Consider the following 8,465-nt stretch of genomic DNA (forward strand, 5'->3'; position numbering starts at 1 on the left):
TGCAAACAGCCCCTGTGTTTACAAGGGACTTTACCAAAACTCCTTAATAGTCTTGGATTGAGGGGTGTTAATAATATTCCACTGGATTTTTGCCATCTAAGCCCTTCTCTAGTGACAACACTGCTGAGGTTAAATTTAGTCTAATTATTTTTGTGCTGGTGTGGTGTGACTGCTGCCAAAAATAAAAACATTGTTAATGCCTGCTGGGCAGAAGAGGATTGTGGACAGAAAATGGCTTTGGGATCAAATTGAACTGCAGTTGCCAGGAATTTGGGTTCTTAGCATTTTTATGCTTCTCTCTGTTTTTCTAAGTAATAAATATGCTATGTAACCCACATCAGTATGTGTTTCTTTACGGATGGAGTGAAACAAAACATTAGCCAGGCATAAGGGCTATTATTAAGAGAAAGTGCTTAAGACAGCTGTATAAACTCAGTATACCAGGAGCAGGTGACCTATCAGAAGAGGAAACCCTCATATCCCAGGACATGCTATTCTTGTACCTGAGTCAAAACATTTCACATTTCACAAACACAGACAAGTTATAATGTAGTGCAGCTCTGTATCACAGCAAAAAAAAAAAACCCACCACAGACCCTGTTTGTTTGTAGCCAAGAGAACTATCCTCACCCTGAGAAATAATCTGATTCTCCATACAGAACCGATAGTGGCTGGCGCTCGTCAAGAAAATAAAAATGTCAGTTAGTCCCATACACACAGAGACCAAAAAACCCAGAGAGGCTTGGGACTATGGCTTCTCTAAGGATTTAAAAATGTATTTTCTTTGTCTCCTTTCATTAGTTTATTATTTACCACTCTTATGTTTATTAAATAAGGTTTATCAATCCTTACTTCCTTTATATACATACCATGTTTATTTCTCTTTTGCATACCTCTACCTTTTTACTTTGCATGGTACCTCAATGTAACTTTGTTTACTGATACCCGACACTTGTCATGCTGTATTCTAACTGCCCCTTTGTAATGTTTTATTCTGTGTTCAAAACCAAGAACATAATCTTTTTTTAAAAGAAAAAAATTAGAAAAATATAGTTCTGCCCTATAATATGTGGGGAAAACAAACAAACAATTACTTTAGAAAAGTGAGGTGGTAAAGTGGACATCCATCCATGATAACTGGACTGAAACCATTATTAAGTCATTTCATGGAGGTCATAAAACTGTCATTGGATGGTACAATTTTTGCTTATTACAGACAATGTCTGGACTTGAAGTTGATCTGGGACCCAGTCTAGAGATGAAAGGTTCCTTACTGATAACGGATAGAAAATAATGGACATTTTAATAGATGTGCACCCATAACAGCAAAGTAATTCATATCCTTGAAACATGAAGCAGACTCTTACACCATTATGTCAGTTACTGTTTAGTTAAAGTTTGTGAAAATTTAGTTTTTGTGGATACAGACTAACACAACTACCCCTTGATACTTGACACCATGAAAAGTTAGAGATATTGTTAATGGAGAGCTTCCATTTTGTGTTCTGACTGCAAAAGTAACCTGAGAATTACACGAGGAAAAAAACCTAATACATTTTAATAATGCAGGCTAGAAAAAGAAGATTTCATTTTCTCTTTTGAAAGCCATTCCTAAAGGGCATGATCCACATCTGCTGGAATCAAAGACTCCTGTTGACTTCACTGGAGTTGGATCAGGCCTATATTTCATACTAGCTTAGGGAAAACAGCAGAAGTGACAAGGTGACTTTCATCACTATAGCCTGGGTCACTTGTAGGATGATCATGTAGATAATTAGCAAGTGATAACAGGATACTGACTAAATTAAGTTTTTATTTAAACACTTGGGACTAGTATGATTAAACTCTTATTTTTTTGTGAAATGAATAAACTGCTTTTTCACATCATTAGAAAACGCTAACAGATCTGCTCAAGTCATACAAAGCAAAACCTTATTCTTTTGTGCAACTTTACTGAACCCATAGAGGTTATGACACAGGCAGTTGTAGACACAAAGTTGATAGTAATGAAGTAGATCGCTGGGCTGCTTGTAATGGTTCCCAATAACAACAATAATCCATCCCAACACTAAGTACTCCATAAAGTCAACTGGAGTTGTACAGGTGGAATACTTGCAGGATTGGGCTCACAATCTGGGACTCTGTCACTGCAGGTGATGGGTCAAAACCTCAGATCCACTTAATCTGTGCTTAGCACACCTGAGAAGAAGGGCATACCTGACTCTGCCATCTTTCTCTCCATTGATCCTCAGGAAATAGGGAGCCAGTATGGCCCCTGGTGCAAGTTATAACAGCCTCAGGGTTGCTTTAACTTGTGTCAGTTGGAATGGCTCCCGACAGGCCATGCTACCCGCAAGAATGCTTGTATGCCAGGTACTCCAGCCACACCCTCCCATCCTCACACATTCCATACTTCAGAGGGGCCAAGAGCACATGTTGTACCACTCTCTATGCCTGTTCCATGCCATTCAGGGATTTCTCCAGCTGGCTATTTAAGCCAACTTTCTGCTTTTTTATGGAGCTGGAATGATTGCTAATATCTCTCCATCATATCAGAGTTTCCTTTCTTGTCTATCACCTTCAAAGTACTTACTGGGATTTATATTGGTCTACCCATCCTACGCATACTACTGTTTTTAGTTGGGATATACAGAGAAAAACAGCAATCTTTGATAACGTGAAAAAGAATCCCTACAATATATGCTTCTGGAGTTTCATTCAGACCTCTTCATTAAAATGACAGTTCTAGAACTCTGTTAAGAGCCCATTCAGCTTTTCAGACTATATCCATTCTTTGATGTCTTGTCTCAAACGTCAACAAGCTCACATGTAGGACCAAATAATTATTTTCTGAGTTCATTACACCATTAAGTATTATTTTTAAAAGGCCAGTTCAGACCTCAAATTTGATCTTCCTTATAATTCATAATCTGGTGGTGAAACTCTTGTAGATTCAAAATATGGATTTTTCTGTTAAAATCCAATCACATTATTATCACTATATATGAAGGATCTATGATGCTTTGTGCTCTGTGATGGAAGAGCCAGCAGAGGGTGCACAAGTTAACTAACAAACCATATACCCAGATTTATGCTGGCATTCTTGACGATACTGGTTCACAAAAAAGGAAGTACACAGGAAAGCCTCTTTAATTTAGTGTTCCAGTAGAAACAAAAGGGAATATATAATTGAAAACTAAAGGAAAAAAACTGGGCACGAGAGACATTTTTAATAGGCTTTCAGAAGGGCATTGCTAACAATGAAGATTTAAATATATAATACATAAAAGTATAATACATGTTAGGGTTGAGAAAGACATTTTGAGTCATCTAATTCCAGCCATGACTCCCTACCCAGTACGGGATTGGTCCCCTAAAGTATCATTTCATGCGATTTAGTTTAAAATGTCTCAAGAGGAGGCTTCAACTTGAGAAATTTCCCTTGAGAAATTATTGACAATCTTGGCACTATCAGATATTGTTCCTTTAACCATATGCATACTCAGAATCAAATTGCATAACAGTATCCTCCTCAATACTTATAAAATGGGCAAGATTAGGAGAGCTGGTGAGAACTCCAGTCAGTGTGCCTTCTGAATTTTATGATTAACTTTGAGCTGCGTTAATCATTGTTATATCCATTTTGTGGATAGGAAAATTGATGTACAAGAAAGACTTTCCACTGACTTCACTGGGCTTTGGATCAGGCCCATAACAATTTGCCCAAAGTCACAGAGCATTTCCTCATCAGTCCTGGGAATCAAATATACAAATCTTAATTCCCAGTTTTTGATTATTATTATTTATACAACACAACTCTCCCAGACCTAGAAAACAAGAACGTTTTATGAGAGGAGGGCAAATATTGTTTTCTCCCATCATTCCAGATATGGTCTAGTCTAATTTCTTTTAGTTATACCCATGAGAAAAAAAGGGACAATTCTCATATTAAGAAAAAGCCCATCACACTTTTGTATCTTGACCTATTTAAATATTTTATTGACGGAATCATAAACAATTATATTGCCATATTGTGACACAAGCAAAATGCTATCAGAATCAGGTGGAGTTTTACACAATAAACTGAATATGTTCTGTATTTTTAGCATTTATATAAACACAGATGGTTTAGTCAGAGCCTTATGTAAACTGATGACAGTATGTTATGACAAGCAAATGCATGATATAACTTTAGAACTCCTGGTTTCCATCACTCTTATGTATCCTAAACAAACCTAATCTTTACATAAATTATCCATCCCTTGTAAAAATGCTTGGACTTTTCCTAGGCATTGTTATTTTTTTCATAACCAAGGGCAAGAGTTTATGGAATGTCAAACTAGGAACAAAGTAGAAGGCACTGGAGTCTGGAGAAATAAGCATAGGCTAGCGAGTCAAAAGAGCCTGAGCTTTAAACTTCACCTCGAGGTGAAATTCACCCTTGTGCAGAGGGCCTGCACAAAGCATACTCGTGCACTACATGAGTCCCACTTAAGCCCTCAAAATAGGGTTTAAGGCAGACTGGAGCAGTATATAAGCCTTGTTTGGTTCCTCTGCATGGGAGTTAATTTCACTCTTCAATGAGTGAACCAGATGAGCTCATTGTATAATAGAAATAATAATTGTAGAGTATGAGTTATATAACATCAAAAGCATGCCAGGCACTCTCCACACACAAGAATAAAGACAAGGTCCCTGCCCTAAGCAGCTTACAAGCTAATGATACAACATACAGGCAAAAAATGGGAGAAGGAATGCAATAAAAAGCAAGCGAATAAGCAGCAGGTGTTTCTCTGTACGTGTCCATAGACATTTATAAAGCATTTATCATTATAGTATCCATGGCTGCCTATTTAGCACATATATCATTATTTGTATATTTTCTATTGATTTTTGTATGCTTGTTTTATATCTTGTTGATTGTCAAGATCTTTTTATTTTCCTTTTTCTATTTAACATTTATCTCCAGGATAAAACATAAAAGGCCTGATCTACATACAAAGTTGTACCAGTTTAATTACAGGTGGGATTAATTAAATCTGTGCAAACCTCTGTGCGGACACACTTATTTTGGGATAAGAGTCTATTTATTTATGTATTTATTTATTTATTGGTGTAGCTTAACTTGACTGGGAACAGGTTTAAGCTAAACTGAAATAAGAGTGTCTACAGAACGTGTGCACTAGGTAATGCTTCCCTCCTGACTGCTGGTGAGTTACACAATTACAAAGGTTTACAATGCAAACACTTAAGATAACCTTATAACCTGGGATACATATATTAGAAGTGAGATTAATACATGCAGCAATTTACGAGCATTTCGCAAAGCCTAAACACATTTTTATAACTCTAGTACTATTTTACCAATAATAACACACAGGTGAGCCAGACTGGTTTCCAGCTATGCATTTGTCAGTGTTCAGATGAGGGCTGGGGCGTTGGCATCTGGTCTGCCAGCATCACACTTACTTCCATTGAAGCACTCTTGGGAACTCAGGATATCCCAGGGCAGTAAAGCTTGGTGGCACTTAAGGTCATTCCTGATTGAACAAAGGAGCAAACATATTTGAAGGAATGTCCTAGCCCTGGAAAACAATTCAGGGTTACAAGGATTCCAGAGGAAACCTGAAAATAATTAGCAAAGGCCAAGACACAAGAAGGCAGAGAGATACTTACCTACCTTGCATTGGTGTTGTGAGGTTTAATTAACATTTGTCAGGTGCTTTGAGATCTTCAGATGGAAAGTGCTATTTAATAGCAAAATATTTCATAAACCAACAAAATTAAGGACATTCTGCCCTGCTCGTCTGTCAGAAGGTCTTGGGGCAACATCCTTCGTAAGTCTGGAATTGTAATAATCTGTTGTACAAAGAAAGTGATCCAGTTACAGTGAAACAATGACAGGTGCCTTCAATGAAATGGTGATTGGCATATTATAAAAATCAGAGTAGAACAGAATATGGATGGCTCTGCTCCTCTGAAAATCAGACCACTTTAACTTAGGTGCTTAAATGTGCATTAAGTAGCCTTACTCTAGGCATCCAGGTTTGAAGACTCTGTCCTTTTTGTTTACTTAGCAAGGCATTACCCAAAAGGAATCACTTCCGTTACCATAGCAAGCCAGGATTGCTTAAGGCATTCAAAGATGCCATTGTCTGAAGATATTAAAATGTCTAGAGACAGCCTTAGGAAAGTGTGAAAAAGTTAACAGTGGATCAAGAAAAGAGGTATAAAAACTAATTTAGTCAATCATAGGAAAGCCGTCAAAAGTTATTTCTTTATAATTCCAAAACTATAATCAACTTCTAATTATGGCTTAATATTATGACTATAGAACTCTGCTAAAGTCACCTGGTACTTGAGAACCATGTACAACTTATTACTAGCAAAACTAAGTCTTAATTTGAAAAAGCTTCCCCAGAATTACAATTATAGGCTCTTATTCAGTAAAGCATTTAAGCATATGCTTCACAGTAAGTACATGTTCATGTCCCATTGAAGCCAATGGGACTTAACCACATGCTAATAGTTAAGTGTACCCTTATGTGCATGGCCCTATCAAATTCATGGTCCATTTTTGTAAATTTCATAGTAATAGCAATTTAAAAATCTTGAATTTCACAGTTTCAGATATTTAAATCTTAAAGTTCACAGTGTTGTAACAAAGCATGACTATGTATTTAAAGAGAAAAGGAGTACTTGTGGCACCTTAGAGACTAACAAATTTATTTGAGCATAAGCTTGCTTATGCTCAAATAAATTTGTTAGTCTCTAAGGTGCCACAAGTACTCCTTTTTTTTTTGCGGATACAGACCAACACGGCTGCTACTCTGAAACCTATGTATTTAAAGAGAGCAAAAATATAATCATGTAAAGCCCTTAAGTTAACAAAAGCAGGTGAGGAAAAAAGAAGTTCTGGTTTCAAATGTCATTAGTTGAATGTGAGCATGGAGCATCCTGCAACTGTGTCTTTCTTCATTCCCTGTCTCTGTGCTGAAAACACCTGTCCATGTTTAAACACAGCTTTCTCTCCACCCATGGAGTACATTGGAATTGTCAGACAGCGCTGAGCAAGCCTTGCAAGGTGGGGGATTCTGCCTCCCACTGAGATCCAAAACTGTAGCACAGGCAAAGTTCAGTCTGCTGATTTTGTGATATTTCTGTAAGCACCTACAATTTTTGTCAAAGTCAGGAATTGCATTAAATGAGATTAAATCTCCCATGAACAGGTGCATTTATGCAGGGTCAAAAATATGCACAGCTTTTAGGAACCCTACTGCAGGTTGTTGAAACTTTTGAGCCATTTTTGCTACATCACTTGACTCTTCCCCATAGCAGTAGTATTGTCCGTGCAAGAAAACACTTGCTGAGGACTGGCATTTAACTCAGCGTTGTCAGAGTGATTCTCATTTGACCGAGCGTCAGTCCAGAACAGTACATCCATTACTTGGTTGTAAGCTTCATGGATTATGACATGTCAAGATTCAAACCAAGTGATTAAGTCCATCAGTCCTGTGGCATTCTTGGCAATGAACTGAACTTCCTCATTCAGCTGAGCATTGTTTAGAAGGGTTGAAAGTTCTGTTAAAACCTGTGTTTTCGGAGTCAGTGTGAGCTCTTCTGAGATGAACTCTCAGCAGTACGTCAGGTGAGCTGCTTGGTATTGTACAGCTCAAAACCAAGAATTCTAATGAGTAATTACTGGCTTTGGGGGAAGTGTAATTTTTTGTTCTCTAGTTTCAGTTGCGTTTGCAATGTACTGCCTCTATTGAAGTTTGCGGCTAGGGCAGTGTTTAAAGATCTTTTTAATATAGTGACCAATTTATCAACTTCACCAAACTCACATCTCCATACCTTATTGACCAGAGAAATTATATGTGCATTACACGTAATATTGAGAGCATTTGGCATTAGACCTTGGAGAACTGATTTGAAAGATTTCGTCACGTAAGTTGCATCCTCGCTTGTGAAAGCAGATACTTTGTCAAAGTCTGCACCGTATTTTGAAACAGTTTTAATTATCACTTGAGAAACTGTAGTGGAGTTAACAGCATCCAGGTAAATACAGTTGACAGGCACTGTTGTTATCTTTCCTGTTTGTACATCTTTGGCCTGGTCAGAAATAAAATCAAGCAGAACATGTAGTACATAGTTGTCTTGCTCATCAGTGGACTCAGCAGAAATAATTGCAAAAGATTCACATGAGTTAGAGACCTCATCTCCTCAAAATGTGTTGCAAAACCTTTGGAAGATAGTCCTGTCATATTCACACTTGGTTAGCAACCAGCATATTGTACATTCTGATGAATGAATTCATGCAGCTTTGAGTGATCAAGTTTTTCCAGTAGTATATTAGCACTTGCAAATGCATCCAGAAGTTCCATTCTAGCTAAATAAAGGGTCTCAGAACTCATCTTCTTAGAAAGAGAAGAAATTGTTTTTTGTTTTTTTTACCTTTTTGTTTC

The sequence above is a fragment of the Dermochelys coriacea genome, chromosome 6 (assembly GCF_009764565.3).
Source record: "Dermochelys coriacea isolate rDerCor1 chromosome 6, rDerCor1.pri.v4, whole genome shotgun sequence".
Classification (NCBI taxonomy): Eukaryota; Metazoa; Chordata; order Testudines; family Dermochelyidae; genus Dermochelys; species Dermochelys coriacea.